Raw genomic sequence first — 9,431 nt, 5'->3', positions numbered from 1 at the left:
TTTTTACTAAATTTCTCTAAATTCCATTCTCTACCTGCATATTCTTCTGAATTTATTTTTAAAGGTTTCATTAATTTGATTCCTTTATTTCCCATTATACCTACCGCATCGTCTATTTTTATTTTAAACCTTGAACTGTTGTTGGTTGCTAGTTTTCCTATGAAGCCAAAACAGATTAGTAAATTGTTTCCACAGTTCATTTCTTCGTAACCCTTAGTTTGTATACCTATTTTTTATGTATTCTCCAAATTCCTTTGAATTTAGCATGAAATCTGGACTACAATAGAAAATTCCTCCATTATTACTCATGTCGACTTCTGTTAAACCTATTATAGATCTTTTAGATTCTGACCATCTACTATCATATAAAGTGATTAATACTTTAGTACCTAAATTTTTTCTAGTTAAACCTTTAAGTCTGATTACTACCAATCCCATATGCATGAGATTCATTCGCCTTTTTTGTATTTCTTGTATAGATTCTTTACTAATTAAATTTATGCTTTCACTATTGTTTTCTGACACACTCAACTGTTCTTCTCTATAGTGTCTGTATAAATGTGTTGTTGATGAGAAAAGTCCTGTGTTATAGAGAACTTGTGGATTTAATAGTTTTAATTTATTTTGCTTAAAAGTTTCTATGTCTCTGTCTACGTCTATTATTTCGTCTAACTGATGACTAGTTGGTCTAGATGATTTCATTAGTCGGGCTAGCATATTGTTTCCTAGTCTATCTTGAGAGAAACTGGTCCTTCTTTCTTGGAAACTTATGTTCCTGTTTGAAAAAAGGTTCATGCTTTATCTTTCTTTTTAAGTCTATCCTTTTGAGGGGTTATTTCGGTCTTTTTAAGTTGTTCTATTAATGTTTGCATATCGTTCTCTTGTTTAGCTTCTTCTTTAGAGATTTTATTTTCTAATAATCTATCCAATTTTTTGTTTATGTTAATTATTTGGTCTTCTAGGTTTTTATTTAGTTCTAATAAAGCAAAAATTATTAGATTATTTTGTTTTACACTTATAGAGTCTATTTTTCCTGGTGGTATGTAGTCTGATAATCCTTTAGGGTTGGCTTGAAATTAGGCTGTTTTTCTAAATACTTCTTGATAAAAGGCGTTGTTCATGAAAGGGTTAAGTCTTTAAGTTTGTTAAGTTCTTTCTTAATTTCTTTAGTTTTTTTATTAAGGCTTTCTAACTGGTTATTTATTATTTCTAGTGGACCGTTAATTATTTTATTTGCTACTATTGTTTGTATTTTGGAGATTATATCTAGTTGTTGGTTTTTTTAAAAATTAAAATTTTGTTCTATTTTTTCGGGGGTAATGATTTGTTTTGTTTGTGTTGCAGGTTTTCTAGTGCTTCAATTAGCTTTAGAAATCTATTGTCTTTAGACTGACTATGTTCTGCTAAATTTATTATTAAATCTGTAATAGTATTTAAATGTTGATTATCACTATGTAAGATATGGCCTCCTTCTGTGAAATTACACTTGATTACTGATCCAAATTTTAGTTTTCGATATTTCTTTTCTGAAACTACTTCTAAGTCTAAATATTCTAATTTTTTAATACTTCCTATGTTTTTATGCTAAATATAACGTTCTGTTTTCCCAATTTAGTTTTTCTATTCTAAGTTCTTTTATGTAGTGGTAAATTCTAGCTCCTATCGTAGGTATTTGTGAATCTAGCTGTCTAATTCGTTCGTGTATAGAAGTTATTTCTTGTGTTGTAAAAATGTCTGAAAACAATTTTATCTGTTCTATATATAGTTGTTTTTGTTCTATTAAGTGGTCGTAGATATCTGAATAATTTTGTCTTATTTTTAATAGATACCAATGATTTTCTTGATCAATTACAATCTGTTTTTCGTATGGTTTAAACCTTTTCTTGTATATTCTAGAGGGCATGTATTCTGTTTTTATTACGGTTTGTTTATCCTAGATGGAAGGTTAGGTTACTAATATATTGTTGCTGGACTCGTATGCGTCTACTTGCGTTTTGAATATCACTATCTATACTATGTAATTTCTACTTTAGCGCACTTATTAGTTCTAGATTGACTAGTGTTGGTCTGTTTGACGTATATAGACCTCCGTGATTGCAAAGTCTGTCTGATAAGTCTCTAGTATTTAGAACTAGTAGATATAGACTTAGTGCCTTTTGTAGTGTCAACAATTCTGTTTTTATATGTATTTCTCTATATAAGTACCAATATTGTAATCATAACTGATTAGCAAAAGGGTGTTTTTTCATATAATAATTCTATCTTTACTTTAGGTTCCCAAAAACTTTAGGCTCTGATACCAATATAAAATACGTTTAAATAAAATATAAAATACGTTTAAATAAACTAATAGATAAGAATTTAGATAAAGATGATGTATGATGCAGTTATAAATTCTAGTTGTAAAATCCTACTCAATACTCCCTCTTCCTGTTCCGTTATCTAGTTTAGTAGCATTTTGTTGCTAAATCCACGTAATTTCTCCCAAAATTACTTTTATTTTTTATTTTTTTATTTTTACCTTACTCTTTTCATCTCTTTTCTTTAACCCAAATTCTTAGCACCTGCTTCTTTAACCACATCCTGGGATACACAGTCCTTTTGGTTTTCTGATCATGGCAGACTTTCAACTCCCTAGGTATTTACAGGTTAATCTATCGAGGTTACTAAGAAGGTAAAGAACTAACCATTTACTAAGAGTAATTTAAAGAGTAATTTAAAGAGCATATGAATATGTTAACTTGATAATATGAACATTATATTATACATAATACTATTCATACACATAACAGTACATATTTATACAGAGAGAAAATTACTTAGATCTAGAAAACAGATAGCTACATACATGATAATGGTCGGAATGAGGTTTCCCTTTTGGGAGTCCCCGGGTGACCTTGCAGGTACTTGTAGGAAAATAAACACTCACACTCTTTGTACAAACACAACAAACTCTCACACTCTTTTTATTTTTGAAAGGGAAGGGGAATATGTAAACTATTACTTAGAATCAAGCCTTTGCCGTATGCTTTGCTCTCTCCGCTCTATCCTTCTTGTGGCAAATGGCCCTCTATTTATAGCTGAGGATTCGGATTTGAAATTCGGATTTCAAAATTTGAATAAACTTTCTCACCTGCCGGGTGCTCTTTGGGCCCCATCGTCACATGGCTTGTGAAGCTTTTCCAATTTTTAGTGGTCCTTCTTTGTCTTCTTTAGTGATGTTGTCTTTGTAGTAGTGGAGTTAGTAGTGGAGTTGTCCTTTCTTTGTCTGATAGTGGAGTCTTAGTGGAGTAGTAGTAGTGACTTGTGATGTCATTGCTTACATATATTTTTTTGTCTTCTTTTGTTGACATCATTGCTTACGTATTTGTATTTTCTAGGTATCCAAGTTGTGTAGTGCTTCAAAATCAAAACTCATTCCTGAATCATCATCGTTATTTAGGTCGTAGTGTTGAGTAAAATGGTCTATTGATGGATCGTTCTCATCACTTCTACTTCTTGTGCTTCCTGTGTCTTCAGGCTCAAAATCTGCTGGTTCTGGATTGGGATTTTCTCATATAATTTTCTCTTGTATAGTCTCCTTTGTTTTTTCTTTAAGTAATTTGCAAAGGGAATTTTTGTTATTATTTTTTCTATTTTTTTCTTTTTTGTAAAAAACTCTTAGCTTTTCTGCTTGTCTCTGCCATCGTATTGAAACTTGCTGGCAAAATTCTTATACTTTTTGGCAAAGTGTCAGCCATCAACGGATTTGATGAGTCTTTACCCGTTATCGTTTGATCGGGACTAGCTGTACCTTTAGCTGGTACAATAGTTTTTTCTACATTCGTTGGGGAATATACACCCGTCTTATCCATTTTGAAATGAGTTGGAGAACTCTTTGGTTGTTCTTTGGGATAGTATGGTATTTGTGATGGTATGGTTTGATTGGTAGGTCTAAGTAAAAATTGTATCCTTTCTTGTAGTGAGTGGATATGTTGAGTCATTTTTCTTTTCTCAATCTCTAGTTTCTCGATTGTCTGGTTTAGTCTTTTAAATCCCTGTCATTGAAGAACAATGATTGCAAAAAATTATTTTATCAGTGTCTTTTTGGATATTGTATTGCAAAAAGGGTCTTGTAGTTTGTCGTAGAGCTGGGCTTATGAAATAATTTGGCCCAAGAGTTCCTCTAGCGTAGTCTAGTGCTTCATTGAAATCGTTGAATCCTTTAAAAAGTGGGGTAGGAATGTCTTTGATTGAGTCTATTACTTCTATCCATGTCTGAAAAACTCCTAGTATTCTTCCTTGGACTACTACGTAGAATCTGAATTTTTTGTCTTCATTTTTGTCTGTAAAGTAGTGGCTTAAAGAATTCACCACTGAGATGAAGTAACTATTGTCTCTAGGAACTTTGTTGTATGCTATCCACAAATTGTCTATTAGGCATCTTTGTGGTTTATCTATCTTTGTTTCTGGTTTTACCCTGAAACTTAGATTAGATGGGGGATAAAAAATTAATTTTGTTTCCCAAAGTATAGTCTCTCGGTGCTTGCAGTATTTAGTCTTGTTTCTTCTAATCTCGTCTGTGGCTGAAATAAAGTATTTCTCAATAGAGTCTGTAGATGCAAGTCTTTGTCTTTTTGTCCATTGTTAGCTGAACTGGGACGCCTTGTCTTTGCCTGTACTCATTTCTGAAAATAAACAATTAGTTTTCATAAGTCTGCTTAGCTGATCTGCTAAGGAATTGTCTTTTCCCCTTTATATGTTCTAGAGATATATTGTATATTGATGTAGCATCTAAAAATTTTAGCCATCTTCTTTTACTACTATTTTTTCCCTCTATTTTCTGATGGAATTTCACAATAGCCTCGCAGTCAGTTCTTACCAAAATTTCTTTTTATTAATAATATATAATTTAAAACTGTTTAGTCCATAAATGACAGCTAAAATTTCTGCATCTATACTACTCATATTTCATTTTCTTTGTACTTTCCACTGTGATAGGCGCAAATTTTTTCGTCTTTCTTGTCTCCGTATTTATTGTTCTTTGTTTTTAGTACTGCTCCCCATCCTTCTAGACTTCCGTCGGTTTCTACTATAGGGTAGTCGCTTTCTAGTGGGAGGGCTAAATCTGGTATATTAAAATCGAAAGCATATCCAACAAAATCAGATGGTGATAACGCTTACAAAAATACATGAAAGTTTGAAACAAATCATACATAAACACAAGCTCATAAAGCCAAAATATCATACATGCATTTGGAAAGCTGTAATAATACATGAAGAAAGAGCAAAAGGCATATACATACAAATACTACACTTAAATATCCAAATCTTATATATTGAATTATAACAAAAAGTAGAGCACAAATAAAAAATAATTTCACAAGTAGGCATAGATTCTACACCATTGATCTCTAGTAGAAGTAGAATCAACGATTTAGATGGTCAGCAAGAGAAAACTAAGTAAAACTTACCAACGAAGAGACCCCAAATATCATTTGAGATTTTTTGCGGTAGTACCACAAATCGATCAAAAAATTCAATTACATGTGAATGTAAAGCAAGTGCTAAATATGATAGCATGGAAGAAGCATCTCAAGTAAAAAAAACTTTAGAATAAAATTGGAGGAAACCACATTCTCCACAATGTTTTAGCAAAAGGAGGCAACATATATTCTTCTAGCTTTAAAAAATAGTCTAGGAGAAGAAAAATCATAGTAACTAATTCCATGTTCCTTTCCTACGCATGTATATTAAAATAAAAAGGGAAAAGGGCTCAAAACAACCAGAATTGAAGCATAGAAACTTAAACTCAATTCATTCAACACTCTATTTGATCATTAGGCAACGAAAAATTAACCTACTTTCGGATTGTGATTCTGCATGTGGTTTAGTATGTTTTAAGGGCACTCTTTAGAGCAGGAGCAGGAGCGGGAGGAAGAGGTGTAGTGGTGCTGGCGACATCTCCATTGGCGGAAGATGGCGGCAGCCGGAAGAGGCAAATCTTCGAACAAGTCTCTGACCATTTTGTGATCTGCATTTGTATCTATAAACAACCCAAAGAAGACTATAGTTATTGAATGTTTTTGAGATGCAGGACATCGGATGATGATTTTGGGTCTCTTACTCGAAGATGACATCGAAGTCTCCCCTTACTATTACCTATGGATCAAATATGCTCTCTTGGGCTACCACTATGACCCTCAAATATCACTCTCTGAGCTCTCCTCCATCTCTCTTTACACGCCACGTTTGGTGGAAGTTGTCAAAGAAAGGCCTAAATGAAATGCAATTGAGTTCTTCAAACACATTCATCTAAACACATCATATCTTCATCAGCTGCCTTGCAGTTGGGGCGCAGTGTTTTTCCCCCAACCAATGGAAGGAGTTCTATGTCTACATGAACATGAGATTCACGAAAGATCCAAAGCAAAATCCATACAGACACCAAAATCAAGAACTAATGAATGGCAAACTTCATGGAAGAAGTTCTTGATAGACATGATGTAGTTAAGAGGATACGTTAGCCTTTATCCGAACTTTCCAAATCAAATGAGCTTTTCGACAAACCATATGGAACCAGGAGCTCACATAGCAGCTAACAATAATTTAGTTAAACATAACAAGGCAGATTTTGAGGTGCCATTACTAAAAGAAGACTTTAAGAACCTCTTACCTAATGGGAAAATGGCTCAAGCTTCGAAGTTACCTTCGTTGAATCTCTTTAATCAACCTGTTTCATTAAAAGGCTTAAAGACAGCAGGAGCAAAACTTGGGACAGACGTACTATAATGTAGTCCAACGGAGATAGTATCTGTTCACCACGATACAGGTTTACCATCACATTGTGCAAGATTCTGATTACAAATTACAATTCTTTTTATTTATGTGATTTGTGTCAATTACATCATTTACCACTTCAACTTCTGTGTCCTTTCCACCAAAGTCGTTGACTCATAGGAATAGATGGTGCATTTAATTTCCTGCACTTTACCTCTAATGACATGTTTCTCATCACCTAGAACACTTCATTCTTTTTTCTTTTTTTTTTGTAGTGTATTCTTACATAAGACTAATTATATAATAATGATCAACAACAATCTATTCTTGATAAACAATATATCGTTTCTCAATTATTTGAATTTTAGGCGTAATTTGTATTACCCGAGAACTTTCAATAGTAACATGAAAGTACAGAAAGCTTAACGATCTAAAACGGCAAATACAACTCAGTCTAATATTAAAAAGTGAGTAACAATCATCTTCGATAGACCTTTATAGAATGAAACAGGTCAATATGTTTTGAAAACAATTGTCTTTTCCATGAAAAATCTTAAAGCTCCTTTTAATATGCTCCTCGAAGTTATAGTTGAAACCGCAAGAGGAAAAACTGTGCAACTTTTATTGGATAAATAATTAGTTGACTCGAGAACTTGTTTCAAAATTTGTTTGTATTTTGACTAAAGGTTGCAATTTAAACATTACCTTTATTGTTTACTTGATTAACACTAATCAATATTTTTTAAAATAGAAAACACACTCACCATAAATTTGAAAATAAGTCCTGCAAATTCATCAAGAAAAAGTATAACCGCAAAGTAAACATCACAAAAATCCTAAATTACTTAGTATACTTAAATCATTGAGTCCTTCTCCTTTCATTTAATTTTAGCACAAAGAGGTTTATATAGTGAACTTATACCAAGAGGGGAAAAGTCGAAGGAAAGCGAAAATCGAATGACTTTCACAAATTGACAAAATATAAGTGTATTACGTACTAACCTTTGAAAATTTTGCTGACATAGACTTCCTCTATGCTCTTCGAGTTTTCCTAATGCCATTGACAACTATAAAATTGACAAAAAGAACAGTCACATGTAAAGAATCTGTTAACAAAAGAGCCAAAACACTTGAGTAAATTCTATTTTATTCTGTGAAAGCTTCTCACCGATATTAGAGCAGAACTAAACCCTAGGAACTGAAACAACACATCCATTAGAACGGAATGTTATCGCAGATAGAAATCACGGGAGAGCGCAAACAGAGAGAATGGTGAAAGAAAAACTCAGAGAAGAACGAACTGAGAGAGTCGTAGAACAGAGAAAGGAAAAGTGTGGACATTCGGTCCTTTCATTGAAGAAGTGAAGAACTTCGTAGAAGAGAAAAGTGAGGAAGAATATTGTTATCACACTTGTAGTACACGTGTTGCCATAAAAGTAATATAAAGTAATAAGATAAAATTACAAAATTATCCCTAAAAGAATACAACTATTGGTGCATTTTGTACAATTGCATATAGCAGTGTTTGTACACCCTCAAGTGCCTAAAAGAATACAACTATTGGTGCATTTTGTACAACTGCATATAGCAGTGTTCGTACACCCTCAAGTGCCACTTCTAATAAAGAGTAATAATTAGGTTGAGTTGGGCTTAGAAATCCTCATCAACAATAATTCCTTTTCTATCTAAAATAGTCAATTTGAACCTAAAAATTCTTATTAACAACATATATAGGTTTGACTTTAACAAAATCATTATTTTTGGCTTGGTATTCTCATGTCTATGTTGCGTGAACCAATTTAGAACATGTTCGGCCTAAATTCCCATTTCTAACTTGAATTCTCCATACCTACCAAATATGATCTACTCATCATCCGATTTTCCATAATGTGTTATGCGAGGCACTTGAGTATTCTCCATACCTACCAAATATGATCTACTCATCATCCGATTTACCACAATGTGTTATGTGAGGCACTTGAGTGATCTTTGTGTGACACATCGGACACTCAATCTTACCATATGTGAGCTACATTTGGAGAAAACACCTAACATGAATGAGGTGATTGCATGACAAAAATGTCACCACGTCATTCTCCCGATCGAGAAAGGGATAGTCACAGCAGGAAGACCACATGTTGATTACACATGTTGACTACAAAGATAGTTTCAAACCAATCTGACCCTACCATAGTCTGACTTGCTACTTGAACATGAGCATATGAAGGAAATGGTTTGAAATCATACACTATCCATCCTTTAACAGTTTTGTCACACGTAGGACGGGGAATGTTGTTGGGAGAGCGTTATTTTTGTGGTTAACATTGAGTACACTCTCCTTAAGACATCGCCGATACATGACACGCCTAAAACAAGGCATACCAAAGGCAAGTTCATCATTATCTTTGATAAGTTGCTTACACGACGGACAAGTTGCACTCCTCAACCAAGCAAACAAAGATATTTTCGAGGTTTTAGATAATTAAATAGTTTATGTCTTTGTTTTTCTGCCGGACCCTTGGGACATAAGAGCTACTACAATATATAACATAGTTCTTCCACTTCTCCATCCTTAGATAGTAGTATTAGCTAACAAATGAATAAAATAAAAGGAACAACCTAGGAAAGATGTCGTACATTAATTACTGTTTACTATGGGGTCGTTCAAATTA

General features: G+C 33.2%; 1 long non-coding RNA gene across 2 annotated transcripts; it reads right to left on the bottom strand.

Annotated features, from left to right (window-relative positions):
• Positions 1–5,120: 5,120 nt before the first annotated feature.
• LOC102584526 (uncharacterized) lies at positions 5,121–8,203 on the bottom strand. Of its 2 annotated transcripts, none has more exons than XR_367627.2 (4): positions 7,928–8,203; positions 7,762–7,826; positions 6,107–6,712; positions 5,121–6,025 (listed from the first exon to the last, which is right to left on the bottom strand). It is a non-coding gene; the product is annotated as an uncharacterized lncRNA (long non-coding RNA). The 2 variants fall into 2 exon arrangements; XR_001474020.1 differs by having other exon boundaries at positions 5,121–6,013.
• Between the last annotated feature and the right edge of the window lie 1,228 nt (positions 8,204–9,431).

Source organism: Solanum tuberosum, unplaced genomic scaffold, assembly GCF_000226075.1.
Source record: "Solanum tuberosum cultivar DM 1-3 516 R44 unplaced genomic scaffold, SolTub_3.0 scf00145, whole genome shotgun sequence".
Lineage (NCBI taxonomy): Eukaryota > Viridiplantae > Streptophyta > Magnoliopsida > Solanales > Solanaceae > Solanum > Solanum tuberosum.
Note: the sequence above shows the minus strand (reverse complement) of the source record. Positions and strands in the feature narration are given on the sequence as shown.